We start from the raw sequence: 9,508 nt of genomic DNA on the forward strand, positions 1-9,508 counted from the left end.
TTTTATGATGTATCATCATTATTTTGTTAGGGGGACGCATGTTTTTGCAACCCGAAGGTTAACGTCCGCCGCGCCGTAGCTTAACCTGAGTGAACTAGAGTGCCATGTCTTTAGGTTCCGCCCTAGTAAAATGGAATAGAATAGCTCGCTTTATTTGTCGTTATACCCTGACGGAACTATAAAGAAGAGAGAACTATAAAGAAGAGAAAAAGAAGCTGGCTGGGACATATATTAAGAAGAGACTGTATACAGAGAAGAATAATGGAAGGTGAAATACCATCGGCCATGTGTGGACACTGGAGAGAGCTTGATAAGGGTCACTTTAGGAACGTGGGTGAACTTGAGGAAACGTGAGGCCACATTTGGGCTCTCTCCCTTAATCATGTTAATATTAATGTGTTGTCTGACTAGGTATAACAAAATAGGATAGCGTACCCCGAGGTGGTTGTATTTTAATTTCCACTGTTTTGAATTTCAATCAACACGGGAGTTTTATGACATGGTTCACCCTGGGGGGAATGGCGAGACAGGGGTGTGTGACCTCGAACCTATACGGGGGACTTGGGTTCGAGCCCCGATGCTCATGATGATTTAGTGGTGAATTTTAAGAATGACGACCTCGAATGGAAGTTGTTCGATTTTGAATGACGAGGTGTGAATTTCTTATTTTCTTCTTCTTTTGAAGAACATATGTGAAACGTTTTCGGATGAACAAAAATTAGATATAATCGATTTATGTATATCAAAAACCTAGCAGATACCTCCTAACCTATCCTAACTTTTCAATAACCTGTTCCTAGCGTGTCACCTATATTGACTGTCACCAAAATATTCCGAATAAATCATTCAGAAAGAAACAAAAAGTAAAGAATAGCAAAACAAACCAAAGTTTGATTTGGAATATAATGGAGAATTCAGCTAAAAATATAGTATGGGCTTGTTTCACGCGATATCCATCGACCACATTGTGGACATCGATTTATGTATATCAAAAACCTAGCAGATACCTAACCTATCCCTGTTTCTAGCGTGTCACCTATATTGACTGTCACCAAATATTCCGAATAAATCATTCAGAAAGAAACAAAAAGTAAAGAATGGCAAAACAAGCTAAAGTTTGATTTGGAATATAATGGAGAATTCAGCTAAAAATATAGTATGGGCTTGTTTCACGCGATATCCATCGACCACATTGTGGACGCTGCTTAAAGCTTTTGAACTTTTTTAGATCGTCATGATGAGTATCCAGGAATGTGCTTGGACCCAATAGTTCACTGACTGTGAGCATTTTCAAAGTTCGATTTGGAATATAATGGAGAATTCAGCTAAAAATATAGTATGGGCTTGTTTCATGAGATACCAATCGACCACATTGTGGACGCTGCTTAAAGCTTTTGAACTTTTTTAGATCGTCATGATGAGCGTCCAGGAATGTGCTTGGACCCAATAGTTCACTGACTGTGAACATTTTTTTCATGTCATCACATACTAGTCTCGCAGTGTCTAGCTCACTCATAATAACTCCTAGTAGTGTCTAGCTCACTCATAACAGTCATAATAACTCTTGTAATTATAACAATAGCTTGGTACAGTAATCACTAGGTGCTCCGTGGTATTACATTTTTTTTCATGTCATCACATACTAGTCTCGCAGTGTCTAGCTCACTCATAACAGTCATAATAACTCTTGTAATTATAACAATAGCTTGGTACAGTAATCACTAGGTGCTCCGTGGTATTGCATTTTCTTCATGTCATCACATACTAGTCTCGCAGTGTCTAGCTCACTCATAATAGTCATAATAACTCTTGTAATTATAACAATAGCTTGGTACAGTAATCACTAGGTGCTCCGTGGTATTTAACATAATTGTTCCCCATGCCTAGTCACATTACATTACTAGTGGTTGTTCCTCATAGTTCCATTACTGATAGTTGTTCCCCATCCTTAGTTCCATTACTGATGTTGTTGGTGCTTCAGATAATTGTGTTTACTTTAAACAGACTCAAAACTTGCCGACTCATTGTATTTAAATGACCCCTTCTTGCCATACTTTGATGTATATATCTTTCCTTCTTCTGATGACCCCTTCTTGCTCTGGGTACTTTGATGTATATCTTTCCTTTTTCTCATTTTTTCTCTCAAATACTACAACTTCATCATCATTATTCGATGTACGAGTACCTATACTTTTTCGTTTTCTTGTATTTTTCCCAATACTTCCTCGTCTTCCATGATATTATCAAGTTCTAAGGACTCTATGAGTCTGAGAAGGTTCCTCCCATCTCATATTTAATAATATTTTCACCTATTTTCAATAATATTTACTTGAATATCTGTATTACACTCGTGTTTGTTTTTTTAACAGAGAGGTGCTTGTCCTTACTCAAAACTGACATACTATGATACTAAAACAAAACACAACACTAAGAATAGATCGAATGTCCTCACTCAAAAACCCTGACGTTCCAAAGAAAATGTGGATGATACAGGGATAGAGTATCCTACAATCAAAGGAAAGCAGCCACCTTTCTATCAGTCTATCCTACAATCTTACAACAATGGAGTAACACCTCTATTGAACACTCTGTATAGGGTTCCTGACAGCTAATCAACTCTATTGAACACTCTGTATAGGGTTCCTGACACCCACACTATCTGGCAGCACCCGCTAGTAAATCCTAATCAAGTATAAGGCAATACTAACACTAATATCAAACACAGAGTATAGGCAAAGCAAACGCACTGAGTATAGCAGTATAGTGATATAGTTGGAGTACTAATACTAATACTAAGGCAGAACAAAATACTGAACATAGTCCGAGTAATACCAACTACCAAGGCAAAACACTGAGTCTAGGCAAAGTATTAGCTAGAGTCGGTTGTTGAAATTACTAACGAGAACAAAAACAAAGGTATTAATGTGAAATGTGATTGAATCTTTTAATTTTGCATCAATCTTCTTCTTTTTCCTCGCCTTTTCCCGTGTTCAGACAGGGTCGGCGTTTTTCGTCAGCTTCTAAATCAGCCCTAACTAGGGTGATTGCTTTGGGCTGACATTTGTTTTTGGCCACAATTTGAACCGGATTTGGAGCAGGTTCCGAGAACGAGATTTTGATCTTATCATTATTTTATCTGATTTCGAGTCAATTTGTTGTCTGAATGCTTAACTCCGTGCTGGGGGTCATCAGTAACTTCTGGGCAATTCCCAATACTGATTGGTTCCATTTTATTATTGCTTTTTGGCTGAATTTCCTTTAGGACTGAACTATTTATTGGTTTTTCTGCTTTTTTCTTTTTATTTTCTATTACATCATCTGTTTCTGGAGTGCCCATATTCCGTTGCTTTCCTGCTTACATGCTTGCAGTTGACTCGTAAAAAATAAGAGACAAAGAAACTTACCCTGATGGGCCTAAAGGTAGCAACACACTGCCCTCATATCACGTGAGCTCACGAGGCGTGAGGGCAGTACCTTAATACTACACCAATGAAATATGTAGTTCGAGATTTTGCAGCCTCTTCGCTTACCTGAAATCAAAAGAGAAAGAAATAATTAGGTTTTCTGACGTCAAACTTCAATTTGAAATAATTTAACCAACAAGGCAAAAGTAAAATTTCAATTCGAAGACGTAGAGTTACTTTTGCCTTCATGCACCCCGTGTTCTGAGCACATAGCCGAAAAAACTTTGATTCTTCTGCGAATTGAACCCGGGACCTCAGTGCCCTAAATCACCAAAGTATGGGAAAGTATTTACAATTCCATATTTTGATATGATTCGTCCTAATTCAAAATTCTGCTTTTCCATTGGCTATTACACTTGTAAGATACTTTTCCATACTTTGGTGATTTAGGGCACAGGTGTAGGTACAAACCTAATATCCGCTCGATCTCCGAAGTCAGATATAAAATCATAATTTTATGAAGAATCTAACCTACCACTCCCTCCGTTCCAAGGCTTTTATAAAATAATTTACTTTCAAAGTTGTAAATTAAATAAATAAACAACTTTAACGACATTAACAACACTGTAACACTGATGTCAATTTTATGAAGTAGGCCGGATATACAATATACATACAAACGAGTATGTGGATATCTTTAACATTGCGAATTCTCCTCATTTCTGTGCTTACTAATATCCGATGGTGACGGGAATGACGGGATGTAGCTCAAATTCCTTCGGTCGAGAAAGTGTCTCATAAAATCGAGAAAAACAACATAATAGGAGTATAGCAGTATAGTGATATAGTTGTAGTACTAATACTAAAGCAGAACAAAAATACATAGTCGGAGTAATACCAACTAGGTACCAAGGCAAAACACAGAGTATAGGCAAAGTATTCTAACGAGAACAAAGGTTGTAAAATGTGTTTGTCTTTTAGTTTTGCATCAATACTGCTTCCAATACTATTCGACGCTTTTCTTCTGATATTTCAAGATTAGACTTCAGACCTTCACAGCATCATTTCTGTATTATATCTTCAGGTTGAGAGATAAATCTTCCGATATTTTCGTGGTATCAATAGAATAAAGTCTGAACAATCAATAGGTACTTTCAAGTAAAGTATCGATACTGTGCGACCGATATCGTAACCCTATTTGACTTGGTAACCCTCTATCAGCTCTATCTATTGACTTGGATTACGTTAATACTTGGGTAGTACTAGCCTAGTGTAGTTCTGATAGTGTTGTTACTTCACATCTTGTTCCTATTATGAGAGGCATTGCTTAGCTTGTATTATAAAGCCTAGTACCCAATAGAAAAACTGGTCCCTAATTGGCGACCAAAAATTGGACATTAAAACTCTTCCCCCCAAAAAATGTTAACGATATCATAAAAAAAGATGAAGGATGAAGCCATTTGGTTGGCTATTCGAGAAAAACTGGTCCCTAATTGGCGACCAAAAAATTGGACATTAAAACTCTTCCCCCCAAAAAATGTTAACGATATCATAAAAAAAGATGAAGGATGAAGCCATTTGGTTGGCTATTAAAAAATATTAATGGATTTAAGCTAATAAATCTTCTCAAGACACTGACTGGCTAGTAGGTTTTGCTTTTTACTTTCCTTATCCTATAGGAAGGAAAGTAATGTAATCGGGTCAAATTTTCGATGGTCAGTTTTTAGACTTTTTAGTGCCAAAACAAGTTTTGAGGTCCCTAGAGCCTAAATCCAAAGTTTCAGCCATTGGTCCGTGTGTGTGTCTGTCTGTAAACAAAATATCTCGAGAACGGTAAAAGCTAGAGAGTTGAAATTTGGTATGTAGCTGTCAAATGTGACAAGGATGCGACACGAAACTTTTGGTTAAGACCGGTGACTCAGTTGGCGGCATTTTACCACTTTTTGGCGGTTTTCGGTGTAATTTAACAATATCTCGGGAACGGTAGAAGCTAGAGACTTGAAATTTGGTATGTAGTTCACAAATGTGCGATATTTTCGTGCTTCAATAGAATAGAATATACCCTGCTTATACTGCCAGAATGATATTGAAAAGCCCCTTTTACTCCCGCAGTCTAAACAATCAGGTACTTGCAAGTAAAGTATCGATAGTTTGCGACCGATATCGTAACCCTATTTGACTTGGTAACCCTCTATCAGCTCTATCTATTGACTTGGATTACCTACGTTAATACTTGAGTAGCACAGCACTAGCCTTAGTGTAGTTCTGATAGTGTTGTTACTTGGTTACTTCACATCTTGTTCCTATTATGAGAGGCATTGCTTTAGCTTGTATTATAAAGCCTAGTACCCACTGCAAACATTTGTTTCCCAACAGTTGAGCTATTGTTGCGAAACAAATGTTTTGAATGTTGCGCAACTTTTAACATACTAAAAGCCAAGAAAAATGTTTTAGAACCAAGTCCGAAGAGTGAAAAAAGTTGCTGGATTGTTGAGAAACAATGTTTCTTATAAAAGTGTTGCTCGTGGATACTTGGCTTGTACGAGGCATTGATTTGTAAGTAGGAGTAGAGACTTAAACTGGCGCTATTTTGACCGCTTTTGGACAAATTTCGACCGTTTTTTGGTGGTTTTCAGCTATAGCGACAAAACGGTTAGAGATATTGTAAAAGTTAGGGTAAAAGAACACTCAAATAAGCATCATTCAATAGGGTAAGGAAAGTCGTGTGATGTTCACACCAGATTTTTTAGTTACATTTTCCCCTGGGCAATTTGTTGGGACGACGGGTTAAGAGACTGAACTTGGACTTCAGAAGTTCAGGTAGAACCAAGTTGTATGGGATCTCAGTATCAGGAGTTTTTGGTATTGCATCCATCGAATCCGGATTGGATGAAAAATTAAGCACCCTCGGGAACAAACACCCAGGAATGTGTGTAAGTTATGTTTACCCAAAAAACTTTCAAACCTTGGGTACTGGGTTTTAAACGACATTTTTTCGATATTTCAAGGTCGCCCTGATTGAAGGTCTGATTAACGGACAGTGCTTTAAAAGTACTACTTTTTAACACAATAAATTGCTGGTAATATATACCAGGTTCGCCAGCCTAGTTGGCTTTCAGGGTAGTGCCACCCCGGACCCCGGGCCAAAATGATAAAGTTTGTTCTCTGAACGGCTTACATAACTTTGTTATGCTAGTTTAGTAGACAATTAATAAATCATATTATAGAAATATAGGTAATTCTTCTTCGCATTATTTGCAGTTCTTATTCTTCTTCACATTATTTGCAGTTTACATATCCAAGTTGTTGGTAACTCGTATAATGTATCTACCAAAGCTTGCTCTGTATAATGCTATATTGAGTTTCTGTTATTGCTACTTCTATCTCTAACCTCTTCATTTTTATTCAGTTTTAATTGATTGAAGATTTATACAAGCACTTTGGTTGTATGGTTGCTGGTCGTGCCAATTCTCCAATCTTGTCTCTAGTTTGTTTCAACATTTAAATGCTAAAATGAAAATCACACATGGCCTTGTTGCTTAGAGTGCAAATAAATAAATGTTGAAACGTTATTTCCATTATCACTATCATGATTCGTGAGATTCAGTTGGTTTTCTGAATTTACTGAAATGGAGTCTTGTTTGCATTGCATTTGGCCTCTTTCTCCCTCTCTCTCTCTTCCATATTTCTTTCTTTCTTGCTTCCTTCCTTTCTCTTTCTCTCTCTCTCCCCCAGTTCAAGGAGAGAAAGCCGTCTGTTTAGGACAAAGTTCGGCCCGCGTGGAAATACAACCAACGCAACGTTTATAAGACAAGCGCGCTACTCTAACCAGGCTGGCGATGGTCCGGTCTGTCAATCATTGATCTCAACATTGTAAGGAACTTTTACAAGTGTGTCCAGGGGATTGAATAGCTATAACCATGGCATTCAGATCAAGTCATGAAATACATCTCACGCAACCTCCTTCGGATCAGAATTAAATTGAGGATGATCTATCATGAATTCTGTTGAAAGAATCGCGTCTAGTTCAAACCCGGGTCCAACCAGCCTAAGTTAGCATGGAAGCTAGCAAACCTGCCGAGTTCAAATTCGTGAATTTCCGCGTGGGTCGAACTTTTAAGATATGGTTTGTTCTTAGAACGGATGGATTTCTCCTGTCATGTCCTTCTTTCTTTGATTTCGGGACAAGACCTCCAGACTTGCAATGCCCTCTAACAAATATCTTCCCTCATGAGTATTTAATGAGCTCTCAACTGGTAAGTTTCTTACGTATTCTTGAATTAGACTTACTGGTAGGTTTCTATGCCTGTTGTTTCTATGCACTGTTGTTTCAATCAAGTACCTTCTTATATTTCAATGGCAAAAAAAAAAGAAACTTTTGAAACAAATCAATGAAAAGCTGAAAAACAATTCCAAATGCATGAATACTGGCACTGTGAGCAAAGAGCAAAGAACTCCGGACCCTGGTATCACATGTCGGACATTGACGTGGTAGGTATCTTGCATGGGTATCCACAACTATACAAGAGTACCAATTTGAGCAATATTAAACCCAGAGCAGCAGACCCAACACAGGAAACTAGAGGGTAATTATAGTTGGGGAATTTCAAGACGAGAGCTCACTAAACACCCTCAGGGATGCGTGCTTATGTTTGGAATGTCAAGACATTTTCTGTTAGTGAATTTGGCACATCCACCACTTTTCATCTTTTATCGTTTCATTCGGTCGGATACATCCTGAACAATGGGCATAAAAAAAAAAACGGTTCATCAATTGTGCATTGTGTAGAAAAACACTTCAGGTGGTCCCTATCCGTATCCTAAACCGAATCAAACGTTAACTTCTCAATCCTAATCGTGTAATTGGTCAATCAGAGAGATATTAGAAACCAGACCCATGTCAATCATACGGTATGTATGGATCTCAATGGAATTGTACGGCAAATGGAATATAGTACATAGGGCATAGTGTGATCTCTGTTAAAGACAAAATGACTTGAAAAGTTAAGATGAGACAATCCTCAAATTATTGTCATTTGGAAGAAGTTTGATAGAGGGAAAGGTAAGAACGGAGATCTTATTGTAATCGTAAGATAAAGCAGAATTGGACCTAAAAACAGGATGGTATTGGTAAGGTAGGGTACTATTGGTAATGTGAGAATTCGGAACTAACGATTGCGAGTTCCACAGGATAAGTAGGAAAAAATCAACTTTCAAAAGACATTTATTTTGTGACATTTCATGATTACCCGAAAAATTCATACTTATTCAGAGCCTATACCATTTCATATTCATAATGAATGAGTGAATCACGAGTAGGTAGTTTTTTTTTAATTTTAGAATTTAGAGTATTAATTATAATGAACTCACCTACAGAAAACCCAGCTTCCTCTTCTAAGCTTTTTGAGGAAGCAAGCATAATTACTCCATAAATTAATGCTGTGCTCTCACCCTAGGTAGTTTTTTTATTATTATTTTAGAATTTAGAGTATTAATTATAATTTACTCACCTACAGAAAACCCAGCTTCCTCTTCTAAGCTTTTTGAGGAAGCAAGCATAATTACTCCATAAATTAATGCTGTGCTCTCACCATGACAAACCTATGATTAACTTTGAAACTCGACCTGACTTTAAACCAGAGAGAGAGAGAAAAGGGGACTTCAGACGTAAAGTTTACTTGAAGATACAATTTAAATGAGAGAGAGAGAGAGCTTCCGGCTATCTGGAGGAACGCATTATTTAAGTAATTATCTAACAAGAAATTTCAAAATTCCAGAAAAATTTGATAATAATATTATGAGAAAAAACTCTTTCAAGATATGCCCCCACATAGCTTCCTCTCTCTCTCTCTCTCTCTCTTTTTTTTCTTTTCCCGTGTACAGACGGGGTCAGCGTTTTTCGTCAGCCTCTCAATCAGCCCTAGCTGGGTGATTGCTTTCAGGCTGACATTTGGTTTTGGCTACAAATTTTACGAGTGGATGCCCTTCGCACTCAAACTTTACTATTTCTTTAGCAAGGGAAATTTTAGGCTAGTATCCTCCCTGTTTAAAGTCCTCCAGCTAGACTCTATCAAACCTCTTTAAAAAAATCTTATTAGAGTTAT

Source organism: Diaphorina citri, unplaced genomic scaffold (genome assembly GCF_000475195.1).
Source record: "Diaphorina citri unplaced genomic scaffold, Diaci psyllid genome assembly version 1.1 scaffold503, whole genome shotgun sequence".
In the NCBI taxonomy this organism is placed as follows: Eukaryota; Metazoa; Arthropoda; class Insecta; order Hemiptera; family Psyllidae; genus Diaphorina; species Diaphorina citri.